At 37.7% G+C, this 25360-nt stretch overlaps 1 long non-coding RNA gene across 3 annotated transcripts in view; it reads right to left on the bottom strand.

The window, feature by feature from the left end:
• Positions 1-25360, bottom strand: part of LOC118351516 (uncharacterized) — a 194046-nt gene that overhangs the window by 44134 nt on the left and 124552 nt on the right. The window contains exons 4-5 of one of the 3 annotated variants that reach the window (XR_004807064.2): positions 20747-20855; positions 15856-18904 (exon numbers count right to left, since the gene is read on the bottom strand). This is a non-coding gene — a long non-coding RNA (uncharacterized LOC118351516). Of the gene's footprint in view, positions 1-15855; positions 18905-20001; positions 20317-20746; positions 20856-25360 lie in introns of those variants that run through there. The other 2 variants (XR_007403896.1, XR_007403897.1) reach the window with 2 other exon arrangements.

Genomic DNA, 25360 nt, shown 5'->3' with positions numbered 1-25360 from the left:
GACTGTTTTATTAATTTCTCTTTTTGCTACTTTATTATTAGTGTATAGAAATGCAATGGAGTTCTGTATTTTGGTTTTATATCCTGCAAACTTACTGAATTCATTTATCAATTTTAGTAGTTTTTGGTGGAGTCTTTAGGGTTTTCTCTATATAGCATCATGTCATCTGCAAACGGTCAACGTTTTATTTCTTCCTTACCAGTTTGGATGCTTTTTATTTCCTGTCTGATTGTGGCAGTTAAGACTTCCACTACTGTGTTGAATAAAAGAGGTGTGAGTGTACATTCTTGTCTTGTTCCTGATCTTAGGGGAAAATCTGTCAGTTTTTCAGCATTGAGCATATTATCTGTGGGTTTGTCATATATGCCCTTTATTATGTTGAGGTATGTTCCATCTAAACCTACTTCATTAAGGGCTTTTAACAAGAATGGATGTTGTACTATGTCAAATGCCTTTTCTGCATCTATCAAATAATCACTTTTTTAAAATCTTTTATTGATGTGTTATGTCACATTGACTGATTTGTGAATATTGAACCAACCCTGTATCCCAGGAATAAATCTACTTGGTCATGGTGAATAATGCTGTGATGTATCGTTGGTTTCCATTGGTTGTTTTTATCGTTGTTTTGTTTTGTTTTTTTGGAGAGAGAGAGAGAGACATTACACCTGTGAGCAGGGGGCTAGGGGTGGAGAGGAGAGGGAGAGGGAGAGGGAGAGAAATGATCTTAAGCAGGTTCCACACTCAGCACAGAGCCCAACAGGGCTTATGACCCTGAGATCATGACCTGACTGAAACCAAAAGTCAGTCACTCAATCAACTGAGCCACCCAGGAGCCCCTAGATTCTTTTTTTAATATTTTGTTGAGGATTTTTACATCTTTTTTTTTTTGCAATGTCTTTATCTGGTCTTGGTATCAGGGTAACGAAGCCTCATAGAATGAATTTGGATGCTTTACTTCCTCTTTTATTTTTTGGAATGGTTTGAGAAGAATAAGTATTAACTCCTTTAAATGCTTGGTAGAGTTCACACATGACGGCTTCTGGTCCTGGACTTCTCTTCGTTGAGAGAGTTTTGATAAGTGTTTCAAATTCATTGCTGGCAATCAGTCTGGGGAGGTTATATGTATAGGAATTGATCCATTTCTTCTAGGTTGTCCAATTAGTTGGCATATAATTTTTCATACTCCCTTAAATTGTATTTCTGTGGTATTGGTTATTTCTTCTCTCTCATTTATAATTTAAAATTTTCTCTCCCTTTTTAAGCTAAAGGTTTATCAATTTTGCTCCTCTTTTCAAAGAACCAGCTCCTGGTTTCATTGATTTAATGTTTTTTCTCTTTTTTTTCGTTTATATTTCATTTATTTCTGCTCTGATCTTTAGCAATTCCTTCCTTCTGCTAATTGGGGTTTTGTTCTTTTTCTAGCTTCTCTAGGTGCAACATTAGGTTGTGTAAGATTTTTCTTGTGTCTTAAGTTGAGACAACATTGCTATAAACTTCCCCATTAGAATTGCTTTGGCTACATACCAAAGATTTTAGATTGTTTTTATTTGTCATTTATATTTGTCTCTGCATATTTCTTCATTTCCTCCTTGATTTTTGGTTGACCCATTTATTGTTTAGTAGCATGTTATCTAACCTCCTTAGATTTGTGTTCTTTCCAGATTTTTCTTGTGGTTGATTTCCAGTTTCATAGCATTGTGGTCAGAAAAGGTGCATGATATGACTAATCTTTTTGAGTTTCTTGAGACTTCTTTTGTGGCCTAAACCGGTATCTCTACTGAAGAATACTCCATGTACACTTGAAAAAAATGTATATTCTACTGTTGTAGGATTGAACTTAATATATATCTGGTAAGTCCGTCTGGTTCAAGTTGTCATTCAAAGCCACTCTTTTGTTGTTGATTTTCTGTTCGGATGACATGTACATTGTAAGTGGGGTGTTAAAGTCCCCTACTATTAATTGTATTACTACCCATTATTTCCTTTAAGCTTATTATTAACTGCTTCATGTGTTTGGGTGTTCCTATGTTGGGAGGATACATACAATTATTTATAAATATTTCTTGTTGGACTGTTCCATTTATGTTTATATAGTGTCCTTCTTTATATCTTGTTACAGTCTTTGTTTTTTATTTAAATTCAATTGATTAACATATAATATATTGTTAGTTTCAGAGGTAGAGGTCAGCAATTCATCAGTCTTATATAATGCCCAGGGCTCATTACATCACGTGCCCTCCTTAATGTCTATCACCCAGTAACCCCACCCATCCCTCCCTCCCCTCCAGCAACTCTGATGTTTCCTATGATTAAGAGTCTTTTATGGTTTGTCCCTTTTCTGATTTTGTCTTGTTTTATTATTTTTTTCCTCCCTTCCTTATGATCCTCTGTTTTGTTTCTTAAAGTTCACATATGAGTGAGATCATATGATAATTATATTTCTCTGATCGATTTATTTCACATAGTATAAAACCCTTTAGTTCCATCTATGTCATTGCAAATGGCAAGATTTATTTTTTTGATGGATGAATAATATTCCATGGTGTGTGTGTGTATATATATATATATATATATATACACACACACACACCACATCCATGGTATACCATGGTATACCATTCCATGGTGTGTGTGTGTGTATATATATACCACATCTTCTTTATCCATTCCTCTGTTGATGGATTGCTGGGCTTTTTCCATAGTTTGGCTATCATGGACTTTGCTGCTATAAACATTGGGGTGCAGGTGCCCCTTTGGATCAGTACATTCATATCTTTAAGGTAATCTCTACTAGGGCAATTGCTGGGCCATAGGGTAGCTCTATTTTCAACTTTTTGAGGAACATTCATGCTGTTTTCCAGAATGGCTGCACCAGTTCACATTCCCACCAACAGTGCAAGAGGGTTCCCCTTCCACCACATCCTCACCAACATTTGTTGTTTCCTATCTTGTGAATTTTAGCCATTCTGACTGATGTGAGATGGTATCTCATTGTGGTTTTGATTTATATTTCCTGATGCTGAGTGATGTTTAGCATTTTCTCATGTGTTTGTTGGCCATCTGGATGTCATCTTTGGAGAAACGTCTGTTCATGTCTTCTGCCCGTTTCTTGATTGGATTATTTGTCCTTTAGGTGTTGAGTTTGATAAATTCTTTAGAGATTTTGGATACTAGCCCTTTATCCGATAAGACACTTGCAAATATCTTCTCCCATTCTGTCAGTTGTCTTTTGGTTTTGTCAACTGTTTCCTTTGCTGTGCAAAAGCTTTGTATCTTGGGCAGCCCCAGTAACTCAGCGGTTTAGCATGCCTTTGGCCCAGGGTGTGACCCTGGAGATCCAGGAACGAGTCCCACTTCAGGCTCCCTGCATGGAGCCTGCTTCTCCCTCTGCCTGTGTCTCTGCCTCTCTCTCTCTCTGTGTCTGTCATGAATACACAAATAAATAAAATCTTTAAAGAAAAAAAAAGAGCTTTGTATCTTGATGAAGTCCCAATAGTTCATTTTTCCTTTGTTTCCCTTGCCTTTGGAGACATTTCTAGCAAGAAGTTTCTGTGGCCAAGATCATAAAGTTTGCTGCCTGTATTCTCCTCTAGAATTTTGTTGGGCTCCTGTCTCATATTTAGGTTTTTCATCAATTTTGAGTCTATTTTTGTGTATTCTGTAAGGAAATTGTCCAGTTTCATTTTTCTGCATGTGGCTGTCTAATTTTCCCAACACTATTTGTTGAAGTGACTGCCTTTTTTCCACTGGATATTCTTTGCTGCTTTGTTGAAAATTAATTGACCATAGAGTTGAGGGCCCATTTCTGGGTTCTCTATTTGTTCCACTGATCTATGGTTTTGTGCCAGTACCACACTGTCTGAGGATTACAGCTTTGTAATAGAGATTGAGGTCTTGGATTGTGATATACCCAGCTTTGGTTTTCCTCTTCAACATTCCTTTGGGTATTTGGGGTCTTTTGCAGTTCCATACAAATTTTAGGAGTACTTGTTCCAGGTCTGTGAAAAAAGTTTATGGTAATTTGATAAGGATTGAATTAAATGTATAGATTTCTCTAGGTAACATAGATATTTTAACATTTGTTCTTCTAATCCATAAGAATGGAATATTTTTCCATTTCTTTGTGTCTTCCTTAATTTCTTTCATGAGTAGTCTATAGTTTTCTGAGTACAGATCCTTTGCCTCTTTAGTTAGGTTTATCCCTAGGTATCTTATGGGTTTCGGTGCAGTTGTAAATGGGATAAACTCCTTAATTTCTCTTTCTTCTGTCTCAGTGTTAGTGTATAGAAATGCAACTGATTTCTGTGCATTGATTTTATATCCTGCCATGTTGCTGAATTCCTGTATGAGTTCTAGAAATTTGGGGCTGGAGTCTTTTGGGTTTTCCACATAGAGTATCATGTCATCTGTGAAAATTGAGAGTCTGACTTCTTTGTCGATTTGGATGCCTTATATTTGATTCGGATGCCTTATGTTTCTTTTTGTTGTCAGATTGCTGAGGCTAGGACTTCTAGTACTATGTTGAACAATAGTGATAGTGGACATCCCTGCCATATTCCTAACCTTAGAGGAAAAGCTCAGTTTTTCCCCCATTGAAAATAATATTTGCTGTAGGCTTTTCGTATAGAGGGTTTATGATATTGAGGTATGTACCCTCTATCTCTACATTATGAGGAGTTTTAATCAAGGAATGATGCTGTACTTTGTGAAACGCTTTTTTTTTTTTTCTTGCATCTACTGAGAGGATCATATGGTTCTTCTACTTTCTTTTGTTAATGTTGTATATCACATTGGTTGATTTATGGATATTGAACCATGCTTGCAGCCCAGGAATAAATTCCACTTGGTCATGGTGAATCATCCTTTTAATATACTGTTGGATCCTATTGGCTAGCATCTTGGTGAGATTTTTGGCATCCATGTTCATCAGGGATATTGATCTGTAATTCTCCTTTTTGGTGGGTCTTTGGTTCTAGGATCAAAGTAATGCTGGCCTCATAGAAAAAGCTTGGAAGTTGTACCTCCATTTCTATTTCTTGAAACAGCTTCAGAAGAATAGGTATTAATTCTTCTTTAAATGTTTGGTAGAATTCCCCTAGGAAGCCAGCTAGACCTAGAATCTCATTTTTTGGGAGATTTTTGATTACTCCTTCAATTTTCTTGCAGGTTATGGGTCTGTTCAGATTTTTTGTTTCTACTTTGTTTCATTTTTGGTAGTTCCTACATCTCTAGGAATGTGTCTGTTTCTTCTAGATTGCCTAATTTGTTGGCATATAGTTGCTCATAATATGTTCTTATAATTGTTTGTATTTCTTCAGTTTTGGTTGTGATATTTCCTCTTTTGTTCATGATTTTATTAATTTCTGTCCTTTTTCTTTTCTTTCTGATAAGTCTGGCCAGTGGTTTATTGATCTTATTAATTCTTTCAAAGAACCAGCTCCTAGTCTCATTGATCTGTTATTCTGTTCTTTGGTTTCTATTTCATTGATTTCTGCTCTAAACTTTATTAATTCTCTTCTCTTGCTGGATTTAGGCTTTATTTGCTATTCTTTCTCTAGCTCCTTTAGGTGTAAGATTAGCTTGTATATTTGAGACCTTTCTTGTTTCCTGAGAAAGCCTTATTTTGCTATATACATCCCTCTTAGGATCATGTTTGTTGTATCCTGAAGGTTTTTAACAGTTGTGTGTTCATTTTCATTTGTTTCCATGAATTTTTTAAATTCTTTTTTAATTTCCTGATTGACCCCTCTTTCTTTAGGAGGATGCTCTTTAGCCTCCATGTATTTGAGTTCTTTCCAAATTTCCTCTTATGATTCAAGTTTCAAAGCATTGTGATCTGAAAATATTCAGGGAATGATCCCAATCTTTTGGTCCTGGCTGAGACCATCTATGTGACCCCGTATGTGATCTATTCTGGAGAATATTCCATGTGCACGTGAGAAGAATATATAGTATGTTGGTTTAGGTGGAATGCTCTGAATATGTCTGTGAAGTCCACCTGGTCCAGTGTGTCAAAGTCCTTGTTGCCTTGTTGATCTTCTGCCTAGAAATCTGTCCATTGCAGTAAGTGGGGTGTTATGGTCTTCTACAATTATTGTATTATTGTCAATGTGTTTCTTTAATTTTGTTATTAACTTGTTCATATAATTGGCTGCTCCCATCTTAAGGGCATAAATATTTACAATTGTTAGATCTTGTTGGATATATCCTTTAATTATGATATTGTGTTCTTCCTCATCTCTTATTACAGTCCTTGGTTTAAAATCTAATTTGTCTGATATAAGAAACTGTGAACCCAGCTTTCTTTTGATGTCCATTAACATGATAAATGGTTTCCTACCCCCTCACTTAAAATCTGGAGATGTCTTTGGGTCTAAAATGAGTCTCTTGCAGACAGAATATTGATGGGTCTGGGTTTTTTTTATGCAATCTGATACACTGTGTCTTTTAATTGGGGCATTTAGCCCATTAACATTCAGAGTAATTATTGAAGGATATGAATTTAGTGCCATTGTATTACCTGTAAAGTTACTGTTTCTGTATATTGTCTTTGTTCCTTACTGGTCTATGTTACTTTCGGGCTCTCTCTTCACTGAAAGGATCCCTTTTAATATTTCTTGCAGGACAGGTTTAGTGATCACAAATTCTTTTAGTTTCTGTTTGTCCTGGAAACCTTTTCTCTCTCCTCCTATTTTTAATGACATCCTAGCTGGATAAAGTATTCTTGGCTCTTTTCTCATTTAGCACCCTGAATATATGATGCCAGTCCTTCCTGACCAGCAAGGTCTCTGTGGATAGATCTGCTGCCAGTCTAATATTTCTACCCTTGTAGGTTACAAACCTCTTGTCTCAAGCTGCTTTCAGGATTTTCTCTTTGTGTCTGAGATTTGCAAGCTTCACTATATATGTCGGGTTGTAGGCCTATTTTTATTGATTTTGGGAGGTTCTCTTTGCCTCCTGAACTTGGATGCCTATTTCCTTCCCCAGATTAGGGAAGTTCCCTGCTATAATTTGCTCTGATATACCTTCTGCTCCAACCTCTCTCTTTCCTCTTCTTCTGGGATCACAATCATTCTAATTTTGTTTTACTTTGCGGTATCACATATCTCTCTAATTTTCCCCTGGTGATCTAGTAGTTATTTATCTCTGTTTCTCAGCTTCTTTATTCTCCATCATTTTGTCCTCTAGATCACTAAATCTCTACTCTCCCTCATTTATCCAAGCAGTTAGAACCTCCATTTTTTATTGCATCTCATTAATAGTCTTTTTTATTTCAACTTGATTAGATCTTTATTTTTCCAGAAAGGGATTCTCTAGTGTCTTCTGTGATTTTTTTAAAGCCCTCTTAGTATCTTTATAATCATTATTCTGAACTACTTCCTACAATTTATGTCCATACTGATTAGGTCCCAGGCAGTCAGTACTGCCTCTTGTTTTCTTTTTTGAGATGAGCTTTTCTGTTTTGTCATTCTGTCCAGAGAATAGATGAATGAGAGAACAAAATACTAAAATGGCAACAATGACCCTAGAGAAAAATATATTAAACAAATCAAAAGAGACCCAAAGCAACAACAAAAGATTAAATAAAGAGAGAATATAAACAGACAGGTGGATTGAACAGAGCAATACACTATATCCTGAGTGTATTTTGGTCAGTTTGTTAAAAGAAATTACATCTCAAAATTATATATATATTCAAAAAAATAACATTAAATACATTGAAAGGATATAAGTATAAAGTTAAAAAAGACTTCCACAAAAAAAAAAAAAAAGGAAAGGGAGAGAATATGATCACGTACTGCAGAGAACAGAGCCATATACTAGATTCTGGGTGTATTTTGGTCTATTTGTTATGAGAAACTGTATCCAAAAATTGTAAACAAAGAAAAAAATTATACAAAAATAAAATTAAATATAGTGAAAGGATAGAATGTAACTGTAAAAATAAAAAAAGATTTTTAAAAAATATATTTATTCATTTGAAATAGATACTGAGAGAGAAATTATTCATTTGAGACAGAGACTGAGAGAACATAAGCAGGGGGAGGGGCAGAGGGAGAGAGAGAAGCAGACTTCCCACTGAGCAGGGAGCCCAATGTGGGGCTCTATCCCAGGACCCTGGGATTATGACCTGAGACAAAAGTAGATACATAATCATCTGAGCCATCCAGGAACCCTGAAAATTTAAAAATATTTTTAAAAATAGTTGATAAAATAAGAAATTCATTGAAAAAAGAAAGAAAAAAATTAAAATTGAAAGACTAAAGGATGGTGGGGAAAACAAAACAAAACAAAAAAAACCCCGTGAATTCTACATGCTGTTTTCCCCTCTCCTGAAGCTTTGTAGTTCCCTATGATCAGTAAACCTGGTCTCAGCCAATGATCTTGCTGATCTTCTGGGGGACAGTACTGTTGTGTTGTCAGGTGTCTTTTCTCTAAGCAGAACTGCACCACCCTTGCCTGGGGGCCAGGCTAAGTAATCGGTTCCAAATTGCTCTACCTGGCTTTTGTTCCCTGAAGGCATTCTGCGCAGCATTAGAGGATGAGAGTGGAAATGGTGGCCTCCCAATGTCCAGCCCTGGAGCTGAAAGATCTGGGATCCCTTCTCAGTGCGCCCTCAGGGAAAAGCAGTCAATGACTCCTCTCTCTTTCATCTCCATCTGCTCATCCAGCCTGTGACTGAGCATTTCTGTCTCAGGCACGCAACCCTGTTTCCATTCTCCAAACCCTGCAGACTCCTGTGGCTGCACTGCTCCTCCCGGGGAGATGGAGTGGGGGTGCCTAGAAGGTGGAAGGTCTCAGGATGGTTCTGCCCTTTGTTAGGCCCGTGGTCAGAGAGCAGTGACCATGTAGTCGTTGGTAGTTTATGGCAACCCCAAGCTGAGAGCCCACTCCTGGGCCTACTGATTGCAGCCAGTTTCCCTGCTTTGATGCCTGGGAACTCTGCTGCTGTCAGGCACCCCTGGTCTTCCTGTGACCCTAAGGTTCCTGAGAGCACTGTCCCACCTAGGAATCTGTCCCACTGAGCCACCTGAGCACCTTTCCAGCTGGGACATCACTCACCAGAGCAGACTTTTAAAGTTCTGATTTTACACTTTGCTGCTATATCACTTCCTGGTAGCCAGCTGATGGAGGCTCCTTCCCTCAGAAGTTTATCTTCCTACATATTGAATTCACTTTTCCACACTTCCTACCTTGCAGTAAGTGATTGCTTTTCTATTTGTAGAATTGTCTCTATTATTTTCTAGATCTCTGGTTGAGTTTGCAGGTGTTCAGAATGATTTGATAGCTATCTAGCTAAATTCCTGGGACCAGATAAAACTAAGGTCTCACACTTCTCCACCATCTTGGACCTCCTCAGACTTTATTTTAAAGTGTATTTTGTCCGGGGATGCCTGGGTGGCTCAGCAGTTGAGCATCTGCCTTTGGCTCAGGGTGTGATCCCAGGGTCTGGGATCGAGTCCCACATCAGCCTGCTTCTCCCTCTACCTGTGTCTCTGCCTCTCTCTCTCATGAATAAATAAATAAAATATTTTTTAAAAAGTCTATTTTGTCCATTATAAGTATTGCTACCCTGGCTTTCTTAGCACCATTATCGATAGATGTTTTCCCATCCTTTCACTTTCAATCTTCTTGTGACTTCAAGTCTAAAATAGGTCTCTTATAGGCAACATATAGATGGGTCTTGCTTTTATATCTATTCCATCACATTGTCTTTTGATTAGAGTGTTTAGTCCATTTATATTCAAAGTAATTATTGATAGGTATGTATTTACTACCACTTTGTTGCTTGTTTTATGGTTATTTTTGCAGTTCTTTATTTCTTTCTTTTGTTCTCTTATGCTTTGTAGGCTTTCTTTTGCAATATATTTGAATTCTCTCTCTATTTTTTGCATATTTATTACTGGTTTTGATTTGTGTTTACCATTAGGTTTGATTATAACATCTTATGTATACAGTAGAACATATTAAGTTGATGGTTGCTTAAGTTTGAACCCATTCTTTACACCTCTATCCTCCCCCCCCCACATTTTAGATATATGGTGTAATACTTTACATTCTTTTATTTTTGTGAATTCCTTGACTGATTTATATAGGTATACTCAATTTTACTATTTATGTGCTTCCTACCTTTCTCATGTCTCCTTAGAGTCTTTCCATTCAAAGAGTCCCCTTTAATATTTCTTGTACAGCTGATTTTCTTAAACTTTGTTTAGGAAACTCTTCATTTCTTTTATTCTGATGAATATCCTGCTAGATAGAGCATTCTTGGCTGTGGGTTTTTCTTTTTCTTTTCTTTCTTTTTTTTCCTTTCAGCACTTTGAATATATTATGCTATATATTCTTGTGGCCTGCAAAGTTTCTGCTAAAAAATGAGCTGATAGCCTTATGGGCTTTCCCTTGTATATAAGTGTCTACCTTTCTCTTGCTGCTTTTAAATTTTTCTTAAATACTACTTTTTGCTCTTTTAATTACTATGTGTCTTGGTGTGGACCTCATTGTGTTGACTTTTGGGAGGGGTGCTCTCTGTGCCTCTTGGATTCAGATTTCTGTTCCCTTCTCTAGATTTGGGACATTTTCATCTATATTTCCTCCACTAAGTGTTTTTCCCCACTTTTGTCTCTCTCCTCCCTTTGGAATCCCTATAATGCAAATGCTATTACCATTGATAGTGTTCCTAAAGTCTATTTTAATTTCTTATTATTTTTTTCTCTCTCCTGTTCATCTTGTTTTTCATTATTCTGTCTCACAGGTCACTGGTCCATTCTTCTGCTTCCTCTAGTCTACTGTGTATTCACTACAGTGTATTTTTAGTTTCTGTTTTTGAGTTCTTAATCCTTGTTCTTTTTTTATGTTTTCTATCTCTTTGTTGAGCGTGTCACTGTGGTATTCTCCTTTTTTCTCAAATCCATTAAGTATTTTTCTGATCATTCCTTTAACTTCTCCATCAGACTATTACTTATCTCTGTTACATTAAGCTCTCCTACTGTGACTTATCCTATTCTTTCATTTGGGACATATTCCTCTGGTTCCTCACATTGTCTAACTCTGTGTCTATTTCTATGTGTTAGGAAAGTCAGCTACATCTCCTGCTCTTAAAAGTAGTGGCCTTATGAAGAGAGGTCCTGTAGTACAATGTCCCACATTCACCAGAATCTAGTATGTATGTTGCATGTGCCCTATTGTTGTTGCTGAGCCATGTTTGCCTTCAGTCTAGTCATCTGTAATAGTTTGGTCCTTGTGTTTTTAGTGTGTCTCTATGGGGCGACCTTGGGCTTGAGTTGAGTCAGACCAGCTGTTAGCCAGAGGTGCGTTGCATTGACCTTCAGGATGCTCTCCCTATGATGTCCCCTGGGAAGATTTCATTAATGGGTGAGGCCTGCAGTCAGACCAGATGTCTGCTCCCATTGCACTGCTGGGGCATAAACTGGTGTATGTTATTATATTCCCTATTCCCCAGGGCAAGAATCACTTTTGAATTATGTGACCCCTGTCAGACTGCTTACATACTGCTAGGTTTATGGGACCACTTTGGATGTTCTCTGGCCAAGGTCATATTGGAGGGGGCAACTGCACAGGAGATTTGCAGGATGCAAGAGCCAGGATGCTTGGTCCCAGCAAGATCCATGCTGGTCTGCTGTGAGAGAGGATCTTCAGCCACTCAGGAAAAACTCCTGCTTATATTGGCCAGGTTGAGTGGGGTGGATCCACAGAAGTGTGCAGGGGTGGGACATGCTGTCAGTAAGCTATGTGGAGAGTGTTGGTGCTATACTGGCTCCCACAGGTGCCTGTGTAGGCAGGAGTCAGGGGAGAAAAATAGCAACTACCAGCTCTTTTGCAATTAGAGAAGTTTCCCAAAGTTACTATGCCTTCTAGTACATGCTCTGAAATTATTAAATATATATTATCCAGGTGTTTTTCAAACTGCTGCTTCCATGCTGTATCCCAGTGATGCTCCTTGTTGTGCTGTCTCTTTAAGGGCAGGGACTCAGTTTCCTATTGCTCTCTGTTTTTCCAGAGCTGAGCCTACTGATTTTTTAAAGTCCCAGGTATTAAGACCCACTGATTGTAAAACCTTGTGAAGCTAGGTTCCTCTGGCCTTCAGAGCCAAGTGTTACAGGGATTTGCTCTCCCAGGGTGTGCCCCTCAAGGCTAGGATGCCCAGTGTGGGATCCTCTCCTTTTCCCTCTTTGCTCCCATGGCATCCTTACCTCCCACAGACAGTACCACAGGTCCTTTAGCTCCTGACCACATCTGTGCCCTTTCCTACACTCTTCCATATAGACTCATTTCTACATTTAGCTATAGAGAATCTGTTTTACAAGGCTTTGGATCATTTTCTGGGTTATTTACACTGATGTGGATGTTATCTAGTTGTATCTGAAGGATGAGGTGAGCTTAGTGTCTTCCTGCTCTGCCATCTTTCCCAGAAGTCCGTGTCTTATTGTGTAAAGTCAGTGACAGTGCCTCATGGGCCTCTCAGTTACTTGAAGATGTTGCTCCAAGTTTCTAAGCGTCTATGCCTAACTAACTCTCTGGACGTTATCTGCAAGATGTGTCTTTTTGAGAGCTGATAAGTCTCTACATATACTCTGGATGTAGGGTCTATAAACTCAAACGCCTAACCGGATCGCTTTAGATTATATAAGTGGGTGTTTTATATCCTTGTGGTGGTCAGATAGATGAGCTGTAGGAACCATGTCAGAAGGGAGCAGGAAAAATATGAATTTATGTGAAACGTTCCAGTTTAGAAATAAAGTTTTCTAATCAAACATCTTTTAAAAGACATGGACCAAATTTTGGAAATTGGATTGGGTTCATGATCTTCTCTTTAACATGTTCTATAAAGTGAGATAAAATGTGATGATAATTAAATGAATGTACCAAAAATTTCTTTTGAAGAAATGTCCTAATCATTCTCAAAACTATTCCTTCCTTTGTCTTTTCTTCTATCTTACTTCCTTTTTGCTTTATTAAAATAATAACAAAGAATTTCATCATGCCAGTTAATCATAATGTGGTTCTATATTCTATTACATATGTATTACAAATATTTTTTTTTAATTTATTTATGATAGGCACACAGTGAGAGAGAGAGAGAGGCAGAGACACAGGCAGAGGGAGAAGCAGGCTCCATGCACCGGGAGCCTGATGTGGGATTCGATCCCGGGTCTCCAGGATCTCGCCCTGGGCCAAAGGCAGGCACCAAACCGCTGCGCCACCCAGGGATCCCATGTATTACAAATATTAAACGTGTACATGTGTATATGTCATAATATAATTGCACATATTGTATAAGAACGATCACATGTAATAGCTAATTATATATTTATAAGTGGCATGAAATCTACAATTATTCCCCCCACCATCTCCTTTATTTGGAAATCAGGCATTTGGCAATACAAGCATTTAGAATATAATTGTCAACTTGGGAATAAGAATTTAAAAACTGTCATAAAACCTCTGTACTTGGGCAGCCCAGGTGGCTCAGCGGTTTAGCTCTGCCTTCAGCCCAGGGCCTGATCCTGGAGGCCCGGATCGAGTCCCACGTTGGGCTCCCAGCATGGAAGCTGCTTCTCCCTCTGCATCTCTCTGTTCTCTCATGAATAAATCAATAAAATCTTTAAAAACAAGAACAACAACAAAAAAAACCTCTGTACTCTTAGAAAGAAAAATAATTTTCATCTTCCAGACAATCATGTATTAGGTAAGGTAACCCATTGGAAGCAACGCAGTGGAAAGATTGGGAGCTACGATGGCTCCTTAGGAGGTTGCACATCTAACTTTTGAAAAGGAGGTAGGCAGGCATTAAAGCAGAGGTCAACTGTTGTCTTGCAGGCCCAATTACAATGTTCTTAAGTGATTTGAATTTAATGCCTTTCCAGTTTTATTGCCCTTACTGTTGTAATACCAGGCAGAGAATTTTCCTTATTTAAATTACACTCCAGGACTTTGAAGGCTTTTGAATTTTCATCCCTGTATTAAATAGCATTATGGGATTCAGAAGAAAAGGAAGACCTCTATAGAGATGATTCCAAGAAGTATTTCATAAAAGGAATGAATGCCAACTTACTTTTTATTTGCAAAGATCTTTGGGACCTGTTGTTATTACCCACCTTTCTGGGTTGGACAAGATCATGTCTTACCATACTTTTTTTTTTTTCCATAGACATTTTTCTTATCTAAAGCAGTGGCCACTAAATGTTTCTGAGGTTATTTTCATCCACTCTGTCTGCTTGAGGAGAGTCTTCCTCATTAGCTTGGTCTTGCTGTCTTTCAGACTACAGAACATTCTCAATTTGTGGACGTGTGTGTGTGTGTGTGTGTATGCATTTCCAACCTCTAATATGGGGGATAATGACAAAATTAGTCACAATACTTGAATAAATTAAAATTTTATTGAAATCCTAGTCAGATTTTTCATTTTTTCCAGAAATCCCCTTCTTACATAGAATTGAAACTTTTAATAACATAACAAGGATTTTATTTTAGATCTTGTTAAACTAAGCTATGTAGCCTTCAGCCCAAAGTAGAATCAGATTAGAACTGCTGCTGCCTCCGTGGAAGACTCCCACTTCTGATAAACCCCATTTACTAATCTTGCTCCTGTGCTAGAACCCCTTTTGTTGACCCCTTACGGTTCCTGATGAGGAAAATGTCTTTTTACCCTTGTACTAAGGACTCTCCTTTCAGGGATCCTATGTATTCTATAATCACTTCCCTTGGAGATCCCTCAAGGTGGGAAAGCTCTTTCCTATCTGGTCTAAAGATCCCTCCCCTGAGTTTCAGTCTGTCCTGCAGTCACCTGAAAACCCCAGTAGAGATCTCCCTTGGCCTGGATCTTTCTGTCAAGTGTAATTACACCAGTGGATTGTTGAAGCTGTTTTAGTCTTTCCACATTGCTTAGGTTTTTTTCACTTACTTAAAAAATCCACATCTAATCTTAGCCTCATTAGAAGACATGGAATTCCCAGAAGGCTGGCCATGACACATCTCACAATGACTAGTGTGTCTCATTAGGTTCATTAATTACTACTTTTAGAGTCCTGTTCTTTGATAGGCCATGCCTGATTCTTCTATTTCTACTTCAGAGGGACAGAGGCGTACTTTACCAGGCCACGTGAGCAAATGTAGCTGGAAATCAGCAAGTGATTTAGTACAACTATTTTTCAAATTGTTTCCTAAAATCTTACTAACATCCCACAATCAAATAAATTTGTGATACATTGCATACTATAGTCCTTTAGGGAAAGTCAACATTTATATAACTCATTGAAGGCCCTGTGAAGTCCTTCAGTAAAGATATCTGATTAGTTTTTATATCAAGTATATCCCAACCTAATTGGGATATTGAATAATTGAATTGAATTCAATTCATTGAATAATCTTTTCCCCCCAATAGAAATACCTTTTAATATATTTTATTATTCTCTAGACCACAGATGAGAAAACATGAATTTAATGCTTTATGGGGTCATCCTGCAGTACCACTACTTTTCCAAATCAATGCCCTCTCTCATCTTCTTAGGTGATGGTTTCCCTCCATTGTCTCTCCTTCAAACCTGCAGTAGCCCTTCCACTCTCACTCTGTACTAGTGACTTGATTCTCACTTCACTCACTGAGAAAATATATATAAATATTTTATTTATTCATGGTAGACATAGAGAGAAAGGCAGAGACACAGGCAGAGGGAGAAGCAGGCTCCATGCCGGGAGCCCAACACGGGACTCGATCCCGGGACTCCAGGATTGCACCCTGGGCCAAAGGCAGGTGCTAAACTGCTAAGCCCCGCAAGGGTCCCCTCACTGAGTAAACAGAAGCAATCAGAAGAAAGCTTCTATATTCTCCATCACAAATTTAGTCAAATTTAGTACATGACTTGCACCTGTGCCTTAAATGCTGTCGTCTTTCTTGTTATTAAATCAGTTGCCCATACTCTGGTGTCAGGCCAATGTTGCACCTGGCGTGGTGAAACCCTTCCCTTTCTGCTTCAGACTGTTCCTGCAATGATGCTAGCTCTCTCTTATGTCATTAATTTTTCACTGTCTACTAGATAATTTCCTAGCATACAAACATATTATACTATTCTTATATTTAAAAAAGAAGAAAAACAAAAATCTCTTTTTTGTCTCCCATATTTTCTTCCAGCCTTTTCTCCTTTTCTCTACTCTGGTTTACAGCAAAACTTCTTGAAGGGATTTTCTATATTTACTATTTCCACTTTATCTCATTTCATTCTCTCTATAACCTACTACAGTAAAGATTTTGTGCAGAAAAACTTTCTTATTTGGCAATGTGATACCCACATTGTCAAATCAACTCATCAGTCCTCAATCCTCATTAACTCATACTCAACCTTTGACCCAGTTGATTATTTCCTCTTTCTTCAATACTTTTTTCCCCCCTCACAGTGCACCCAAAAGGATCCAGACAATTTGTTATTCCTGGCACTGCAGGCACTATGAGCTTTTTATTTGCATTAGTTTTTCTTGTCCTCCATGTTCCTTGGGGTTGTTGCAAAGGTAAACCTGAGTAGTGTATGCATAATTGTCTGTGTCCCAGCTTCAAGACTTTGAGCTCAGAAAACCCCCATCTTTAAAAGTAGCTACTGGCAAACCTGCCCAACCTTTGTCCAATAGGGAGAGATGATCTTTATTGTCCTAGTCTGTAAATAAGTTTGCCCTTTGCCCCAGAGGGAGACACTATCTCTAGCTTCCAAGGCTGTTTGCTATACAAATGTCCTTGAAAATCCTTTCCAACAAAGTTGTCACAAGACATGTAGAAGCATCATGGACATTTGTTTCCCTATCAATACTCCTTCCATCTGGAGTTCTCCTCTCCTACATACCTACATGGCTTCTCCTTTATTTCAATCAGATCATTGTTCGAATGTCACCTAACTAGGGATGCCTTCCCTGACCACTGTATCTCTCTCTCATCCTCTTTATTTTTCTTTGTAGCACTTGGCTCTGATGTTGTATTGCATATGAATTTAATGTTGTATTAGCTATCTGCCTTATTAAAATGCAAGCTTCCCGGTGCCCAGAACTTTATGTATTCACTGTTTATGTGTTCACTGTTGAATCCCCAGCCCTTGGAATAGTATCTGACAGAGTAAGTGATCCCTAAGTAGCTGTTAAAGTATGAATAACACTGCTCAGTAACCCCACCCACCTCATCAGTCTTTTGGAACACATGGTGCCAGTGCTGTTCCCCATTCGAGGAAGTAATTTTTTTTATTATATTCTTTAAAAATGAAAAATAAGTAGCTTAACCACAAAGATAACATAAATTTATACAGTTTGTACAAAAGAAAGAATAATTAATCTGTCCCTTTGTGGATGATAATTGTTCTCTGGATCTTGGGTGACAATACAGAGACGTGTATAATACATTTCAGAATAATTTCCAACAGAAGTGGTTAAATATTTTTAGAAATCCCTAAATCTTTAGGAAAAGTTTCAGTTATCAGTAAAATTTACCAACATGAAATATAACTTTATGTAATGAAGTTGGTTAATGTATGAGTTGTTCTCTATTGAATTATCTGGTTGGGTCTCTGATAGGACATACTAAAAATAAGCAGTATGCCTCTGCTCTAACCTAGCCTTGCAACTAGGTTAAAAACCAAATGTACACAAAACTGATTCACATAATTTCCAGTGGATGTTGTTATGCATAGCAGCTTTGTGTCCTAACCACAGAATCCTTAGCAAGTGTCTCTTTTTTATTTTTAAAAGTCTATGTCCTCTTTCTGATTTATTTAAGACCCAGGTTCTGATTCCATTCAGACACTTGGCCAGCTGACCACTGTTGGTCTGACTTCTCACCTGCCAGGCAGCAATCGTTTAGTCCTGAGCACAGATCTAGGTGGTCTTTTTTTAGTTTTCAAGCTTAATTTTTTTTTTTTTCTTTTTCCAAGTAGAGTTAACTAGGTGTGAAGCTGAGGAGCTGCTACCCACTATACACTAGTTCGTCAGCCTATCCGAAGCTCAGGAATAGGAAGACAAGATTTCCCCAGCAGAAACTAGGAAGGAGAGCTCTGGGGCCTGTGGCTGCATCGCTGATTGAATCATCCGTGTGCCTGGACAGCAGGCAGGCTGATTTCAGGCCACCATATGGGTGTGAGGCCTGGCTGTGTTCTTCTCCCGGACTTTCCTCTGGGTGCTAATTGCTTTAGTGAGAGAGACTGTGCAAGCAATTAAACAGCCCCTTTCTCCCACAGTCCTAGTTCTCAGGAGCTAAGGGCTGGGAGAGGGCTCCTGCTCTCCCAGTGGGTTGCAAATTGCTCAGAGTGAATAAATACATTTGTTCACTTTTCAAACTGTGACCAGCCACCTGGTCTCTTGTGTTGCTCTCAGAGCGGAGAAGGCAGATGACGGGCTCCTAGTCGCTGAACTCCAGCCTATAAAAATGCTTCACCGAGCTCTGAGCTATTTTTGCAAGGACATCTGTTGCCAAAAAAGAATTTTAATTAAGCAAAAACACATCTCTGTTTTGTCCATGGCAAGGAGGCTTGTGAAAGCTTTCTTGTCTCAGATGCATGCTAAATCTGGAGAAACGAAAGCTTTAAGGTATTTTGTGAGGGGTATTTTGCTGCTCAATTTGAGGGACACAACAGATTTTCCATGGGAAGGAAATTATTCGAAGTGCATGTTTGTGCTTTTCAAACTAAGGCCCGGCCTGCATTAATAATTAATTATACGTAATATAATCTGACATGTTACCCCATGGTTTGATAAAGTCGAAAGCTATTTCCACAAGGCAACTTGCCAGTTCTTTTGCTCTCGTCCAATCTTCTTCCCAGGTGATATTCATCATTTTAACATCAAGCTTCCAGAGCACCACATTAACACATAAATTAGAGGACCCGATGCTGTGCTGGCTGTTATAACTAGTCTAGATAAAATTGTCCAATCAGAAAGGGAAAAAAAGAAGTGATAAATGAAATCAGAAAGCAGGTTGCAGGCATTAATACTGCACAAATTGCTTAGGATCGGGCGAGAAAGGGGAGGAGGCGGCCTTTCTCTAGTTTTCATAAAAGCAATTATATTGGGTATATCCCCCCTCCTCAAACACTGTCATAATGGTAGATAGGAATCCTTCAAATATGAAACTGATTCTGTAATCATATAGCCCTCAAGCCCCTTAAGTGCCTTTAAGGGCACTGTCTTTGGCAGCACAAGCATATCGGAAAGGCAGATTATAAGAGGGGCACTTTCAGGTAGCAGGTACCAAGGGACATTGCTGGGCAGCAGGAGGGAATGATGCCCTGATAATATTAAGATTGTTTCTGGCTACTTCTATTATTGGTTGGGCACCCTTTGCCCTCCTGGAGGGTGGACAGAGATCATCGAGGTTAAAGCAGCAAGGAGTTCATATTTTTATGATAGGGTCTTTGTGGACAGGAATCTATCCTTTACACCAAGGATCAAAATACAGTATCCCATGTTGCACATCCAACTCAGAACGTTTATTTCTACTCAGAAAACTCTCCGACAATTTACTACTCATTTTTAGAGACTTACACATCATAAAGGGGAAAAAAAAAAAAAAAGAATCTTTTCCCATACCTCTGCCCTTAGCATGCACCCGTTTTGCACAAAGCTTTCCTATTGGACTGCAGTGTCGTTGTGTTCTATTCTAACTTGGTATTTCATATCGATCCACTAGGTTTTCTTTTTTTAAATTTTCCTTTCAGGGGATCCCTCGGTGGCTCAGTGGTTTAACATGCCTTCAGCCCAGGGCGTGACCCTGGAGTCCCGAGATCAAGTCCCACGTCGGGCTCCCTGCATGGAGCCTGCTTCTCCCTCTGCCTTGTCTTGGCCTCTCTCTCTCTGTGTCTCTCATTAATAATACATAAAATCTTAAAAAAATTTTTTCCTTTCAAAGAATGTGGCTTTTTTTGATTGCTAAGAATCATCCCCTCTCTAGCTCCTAACAAGGTTTAAGTTTTTTCTACCTAATTCATAAGATAGACCATGCATCTCCCAGGTCCCAGTCCCTTTGCCTAAAGAAATATTTATAGAATTAAAATATATATCGAATATATATATCGAATATCTCTTTATATATATGTGTACATATATATGTGTGTGTAATATATATTCTTCCCACACTTCCATACATATAAAATTATATATATACATATATATATATAATTTTCTTCCCACACTTACTAGTTCTGTGATGATTCTTCTGAGTGATAGCTGTTTGTGCACATTTAATTTAAAATTTCTTAGTTTTCTTTAGGCTTTGGGCTTGCCATTTCTTGGTTTTATTAGCGAGTACATTTGGGTTGTGAGAAGAATCTAGCAGAAATCAAGTTACAAAGAAAAGGGAAATTTATTAGCTAACACAACTGTCAAGTCCCAGGTTAAAGGCTTCTGAAACTAAGAGTCAAGGCCTCCATCAATATCATTGGAACTTGGTCTATTCTTTCCTTTGCTTTCCTCTATCAAGACTTTTCTTCAGGCAGCTGGTTTTTTATTTGGCTGGTTGGTTTTTAAAAAAGATTTTATTTATTTATGTGATAGAGAGCGAGGAGAGAGAGAGCACAAGCAGGGAGGAGAGAGAAAGCAGCAGGCTTCCCACCGAGTAGGGAGCCAACACGGGACTCCAGCCCAGGATCCTGGGATCATGTCCTGAGCCAAAGGCAGAAACTCAACCGCTGAGCCACCGAGGTGCCCCGAGGCAAGTATTTCTACATAATGGTGTCAAGCAGCTCCTGCTTCAATTTACCTTTGCAGTACTTTCTTTCCAGTGATTCTAGCAAAGGACTAGACTCTCAGTACCAGGTCAGACTTGACATCTGGAAGGAAATTGACCCACTGTGCTTCAGTTTCCACATCTGCAAATTGAATATAATAATAATTTTTACTTTTTGAGCTTGTTGGGAGTTTATGCCATATGTGCCAAGCACATTTTAAGTTTTAACGGTCATTATTGTTAAATACTATCCCTGAGCTTTTTTTTTTTACTGTGGCCAGAGGATAGACTACATTAATTGGATATCCCTGGGTCATATGCCTTCTTTAGAGACTTAGATAAGATCCTTTCCCAGTTAAACCACTAGGACCAATAACCAAAAGGGAGTAATTTGGATGTCTCTCAGAAGGCAAAGTAAAGGATGCCAATAATCTTAGTAATTTATACAATTAGCTAAGGTTCTCTGCAATATTGGGATCACTTGGAATCTAATCAAGGCAAATGGTGGAGATGAAAATGTTTTTGAAATGACAGAGCACAGTGAAAATTCAATGTGATTGGGTCAATGACTTGTTCTAGGGACTCAATAAAAGCACAACACTGTCTTGAATCCTTAAAGTGGATACTGAGCAAATCTGGCCCCTTTTATCATGTACTTCACCATATTATTGAGAACACAGACATTTAGATACAGATCTGACATAGATTCAATAAGAAACAAGGGCAAAAGAGTCATATAAACTAACAGTGTTGAGGTTGACAATTATTAACAAATCAGAGTAGCTGGCTGTAATCAGAAAAGATTTATTCAAGGAAATCATTTTCTAATGGAAATCTGAAAGCTCCAAGTAAAGCAGTATTGAACTATTAACCCTCAAAATAATTTTTCGACCCCTCCGTAATATTCAACTCGAAAGATCTATTACTGCATTGAATGTAAATTAAAGGAACAATTGAACCACTTAACTGATCACCAAAACACTTAACCTAGCTTAAGCACTGTAGGACTTTCCTCAGCCAAGTTACACAATTCAGTCATGCTGGTTTCTTAGGAGTGATCACAGGGCCACACCAATTTCTCACAGAACATCAGAATCCTTGGGAATGATGGGATAAAAGATGAGAAGACTTTGTGTCCATCTTTAGGATCCCCTCATCTTGCTCACTGTATTTTCATGTTTTATAAGTTCTTTCATTTTCTGAATACATGATAATACATGAAAGAAAAAGTTAATGTTTTACTGATTGACCATGTTTATTCATGTACTTTTGAAGGCAGTCTGTTCAGCTGTTGATAGAGTAATGTCAATCGAGATTATCTTTAGGAAATCATGTGCTAACAATGCCCATTAAGAACTCAGCACAAAAGTGATGGGTCCTTGGATGGCTGCTCTAACTCAGAAACAGTCTATATAATGAATGCAGCATAGTCTCCAGGTAGGCCATGCCCCTTGCAACAGTGAATGTCTAGTTTCAGTTGTTATATTTATGGGAGCTGCAAAAGCCATTACATAATTACAGTCTCCAGCTACACTATATTTTGGGTAGCTTTATTATTATAAAATAGGCCTTGCTCTCTCTTTCATCCTTATAGTAATAATGTGGGTAAATAGAGGCAGTAGCTATGCCAATGGGTGGTTCCTGGGAAATCATCAATTGCACTCATATAAAGGCCTTCAATAAAAAGGCATCCTCAGTAAAATAAATTTTCAATATAAGTACAGCTTCTGGTCAAAGCCTCTCTTACGTCACCCCAAATAAACATTCTATATAAATAAAAAAAAAAAGTGTCATAGCTATGTAGACTTGATTTCAAGACACATTCTCCAGTGCTTCAGTACCAACCTGCTTGCTGCCAATCTACAAAGAAATTGTGGAGCTACTATTAGGACAGAAACAAATGGTATAATACTGGAAAACATGGGACAGACTTGTGCAAACTCAAATGGGGATTTCTTTATCTTTTTGACCCCTAAATATGACAAGGCTTAGGAAAGGATGCTGTAACTTAAAGTACAAAAAAACAATATTCAAGGTTTTACCTAGCCATATGCGGGATTAAGCATGGGTGATATTTCGCATCAAGTTAATGAAGGCTGTGATCTTATCAAAATTCAAGTGAAGGTGATCAGACTTCCAGAATGGTGGAGTAAAGACCTACAAAAATTCACTGCCCCATAAAAGGAATATGATTCCAAAAATTATCAAAATCAAATTTTTCAGAACTCTGGAAATTAACAAAAGTCTTGGAATAATCTACAGAGAGCTTATCCAAGAAACCCATTGAATCTTGGTAAATACAGTGAGCTTTCTGGAATTTTAACATGTCCTATTTTAATAGCTCTTTTCCTAGTTCCACGGTAATCTTGAAAGACAACAGCCTTGAAATCATGATAGCCATGAAAATAGTAGCCTAAGATTCACAGGAAAAGGCAAAACTAGTTTGGAGCTCCCCAAAGTTCAGAGAACTAAAGAAAGTCATGTCTATATAACTAAATAAAAGTAGAAGAGTATGAGAAGGACACCTTGCCAAGGGAGAATTAAAAAAGAAATTATTTTTTAAAAAATTCAGCAGTTGAAAGGTGTACAATAAGTGAAAGAAAAAAATTCACTGGAGGTTCTCACCAGTGTTTTGAACTGAAAACTTTCCAAAATTAGATGAAAAACATTAATCTGCACATCCAAGAAGCTCAATGAACTCCAAGTAGGATACACTTGATAAGATCCACATGGAGATACATTATAAAGTATACTCAAAAGCACTATTTAACATAAAAGTAGGTACTAATGAAGAAATAAAAATATATATGAGATATAGAAAATACAAAAATGTCTGTAAATCCTTCCTTAAAAGTAATTATATGAAATATAATTACTTTAAACATTGTAATTACAAATCAGAGATAGGAAGAATGAGTAAAAACACATTACTTAACTACATGCTACCTATAAGAATCACACTTGAGATTCAAAGATACAAATGGGTTTAAAAGGAAAAAAGATATACAATGCAAAAAGAGCTGGAGAGGCTAATTAAGATAGGACAAAATAAAATCTAAGACAAAAAATTAGTTGAGACAAAAAGACATTTTACTATAAAGAAAGTGTCAATCCATTTGGGAATAATCACAAATATAAAAATATATGACCTAACAACAGAGCCTCAAAAGACATGAAACAAAAACTAATAGAGCTGAAAGAAAAGTTATCATTCAGACATAATTTCTGAAGACTTCAGTATTTCACTTTCAGTAAAGACTAACTAAAGATCAAATATAATGGTGCTCAATATCATTAGTTATTAGGCAAATAAAAATCAAAGCCACATTGAAGGAAGGTTCTGGGAAGACTGCTAAGTAGGAGGCACCAGAAATGAGTCTCCCCACCTAGAAAATAATTGTATTGGCACAATCTGACTGATATAACTATTTTGGAACTCTGTAATCTACTGAAGTCTTGCAATTTCTAGGAGAAAACTTGAATAATAACCTGTCATTAATTTTGGTCATTTGCAGCTCTTAACATGGTAGTGACCATATGTCTCCCATTCCCAGGTGTATGGTAGGCAACTTATGCACATGTTTCTGGAGCAGCTTGTCCACAGGTTATGGAGCCTGGGTGGGCAATAAGGACTTTGTCCTCTAAATATTGAAGATTTGTGTTCTTATCACTAAACATTTGCTTCTGGCTATGGGGGTGCAGATAAGAGTGTTGGGCAGCCATTGTTAAGGGTCCCTCCTTCAGCTATAGTGAAATTATAGGGGATATAAAGAATTGGTGTGTTTGTTTCTCCCTTCATCTTTCTCTTTTTCTTCTTTTGTGTTCCTGATATTTAAGGATTAAGACATTCAAAAGCAACCACATATATGAGGGAATTTAGAAAGTCACCATGCTTGCCTAAGGAAAGGTATGGTCTCAGAGAAGACCTGAGAAGACCTTAAGTTTATACATCAAACTGGTCCATGGCACAACCACTCTACAACAATAAGCAAACACAAAAACAAAATGGTAAACCCTGGGGAAGGGGAAAAATGGATCTCTAGTTACCATGTTATAAAATGCAAATGTCTAGTTTTCAACAACAACAAAAAATCACAAGCTATACAAAGAAATAAAGCATGGCTCATTTAAAGGGAAAAAAAAATCAACAGAAACTGCCCTAAGAAAAAAACAAATGGTAGAATTAGGAGGCAAGGAATTTAACACAACTGCTTTAAAGATGCTTGAAGACCTAAAAGAAAACATGGAGAAAGTCAATAAAATTATGTATGAAGAAATCAGAAAATCAACTAAAAAGAGAGAAAACATTTAAAAAAAGAAATTCTGGAGCTGAAAAAGTTCAAAACTGAAATGAAAAATCACTAGAGAGATTCAAAAACATATTTGAATATGCAGAAGAAATAAAGTGAACAGAGCCTGAGGGATCTGTGGAATACCATACACCAGACCAACATATGTATTTTTAAAGTCCCAAGAGGAGAAAAGAGAGAAGGACAAAACAATTATTTGAAGAAATAATTGTGGAAAACTCCCCAAATTTGATGAAATACATTGATACAGACATAGAAGAGGTAAAACAAACTCCAAGCATGATTAACTCAAAGGGACTCATACCAAGGCACATTATAATCAAACTGTTGAAAGACA

The sequence above is a fragment of the Canis lupus genome, chromosome 19 (genome assembly GCF_003254725.2).
Source record: "Canis lupus dingo isolate Sandy chromosome 19, ASM325472v2, whole genome shotgun sequence".
NCBI classification, from domain to species: Eukaryota; Metazoa; Chordata; class Mammalia; order Carnivora; family Canidae; genus Canis; species Canis lupus.
The sequence above is the reverse complement of the archived record's forward strand: the minus strand, read 5'-3'. Positions and strand labels throughout refer to the sequence as shown.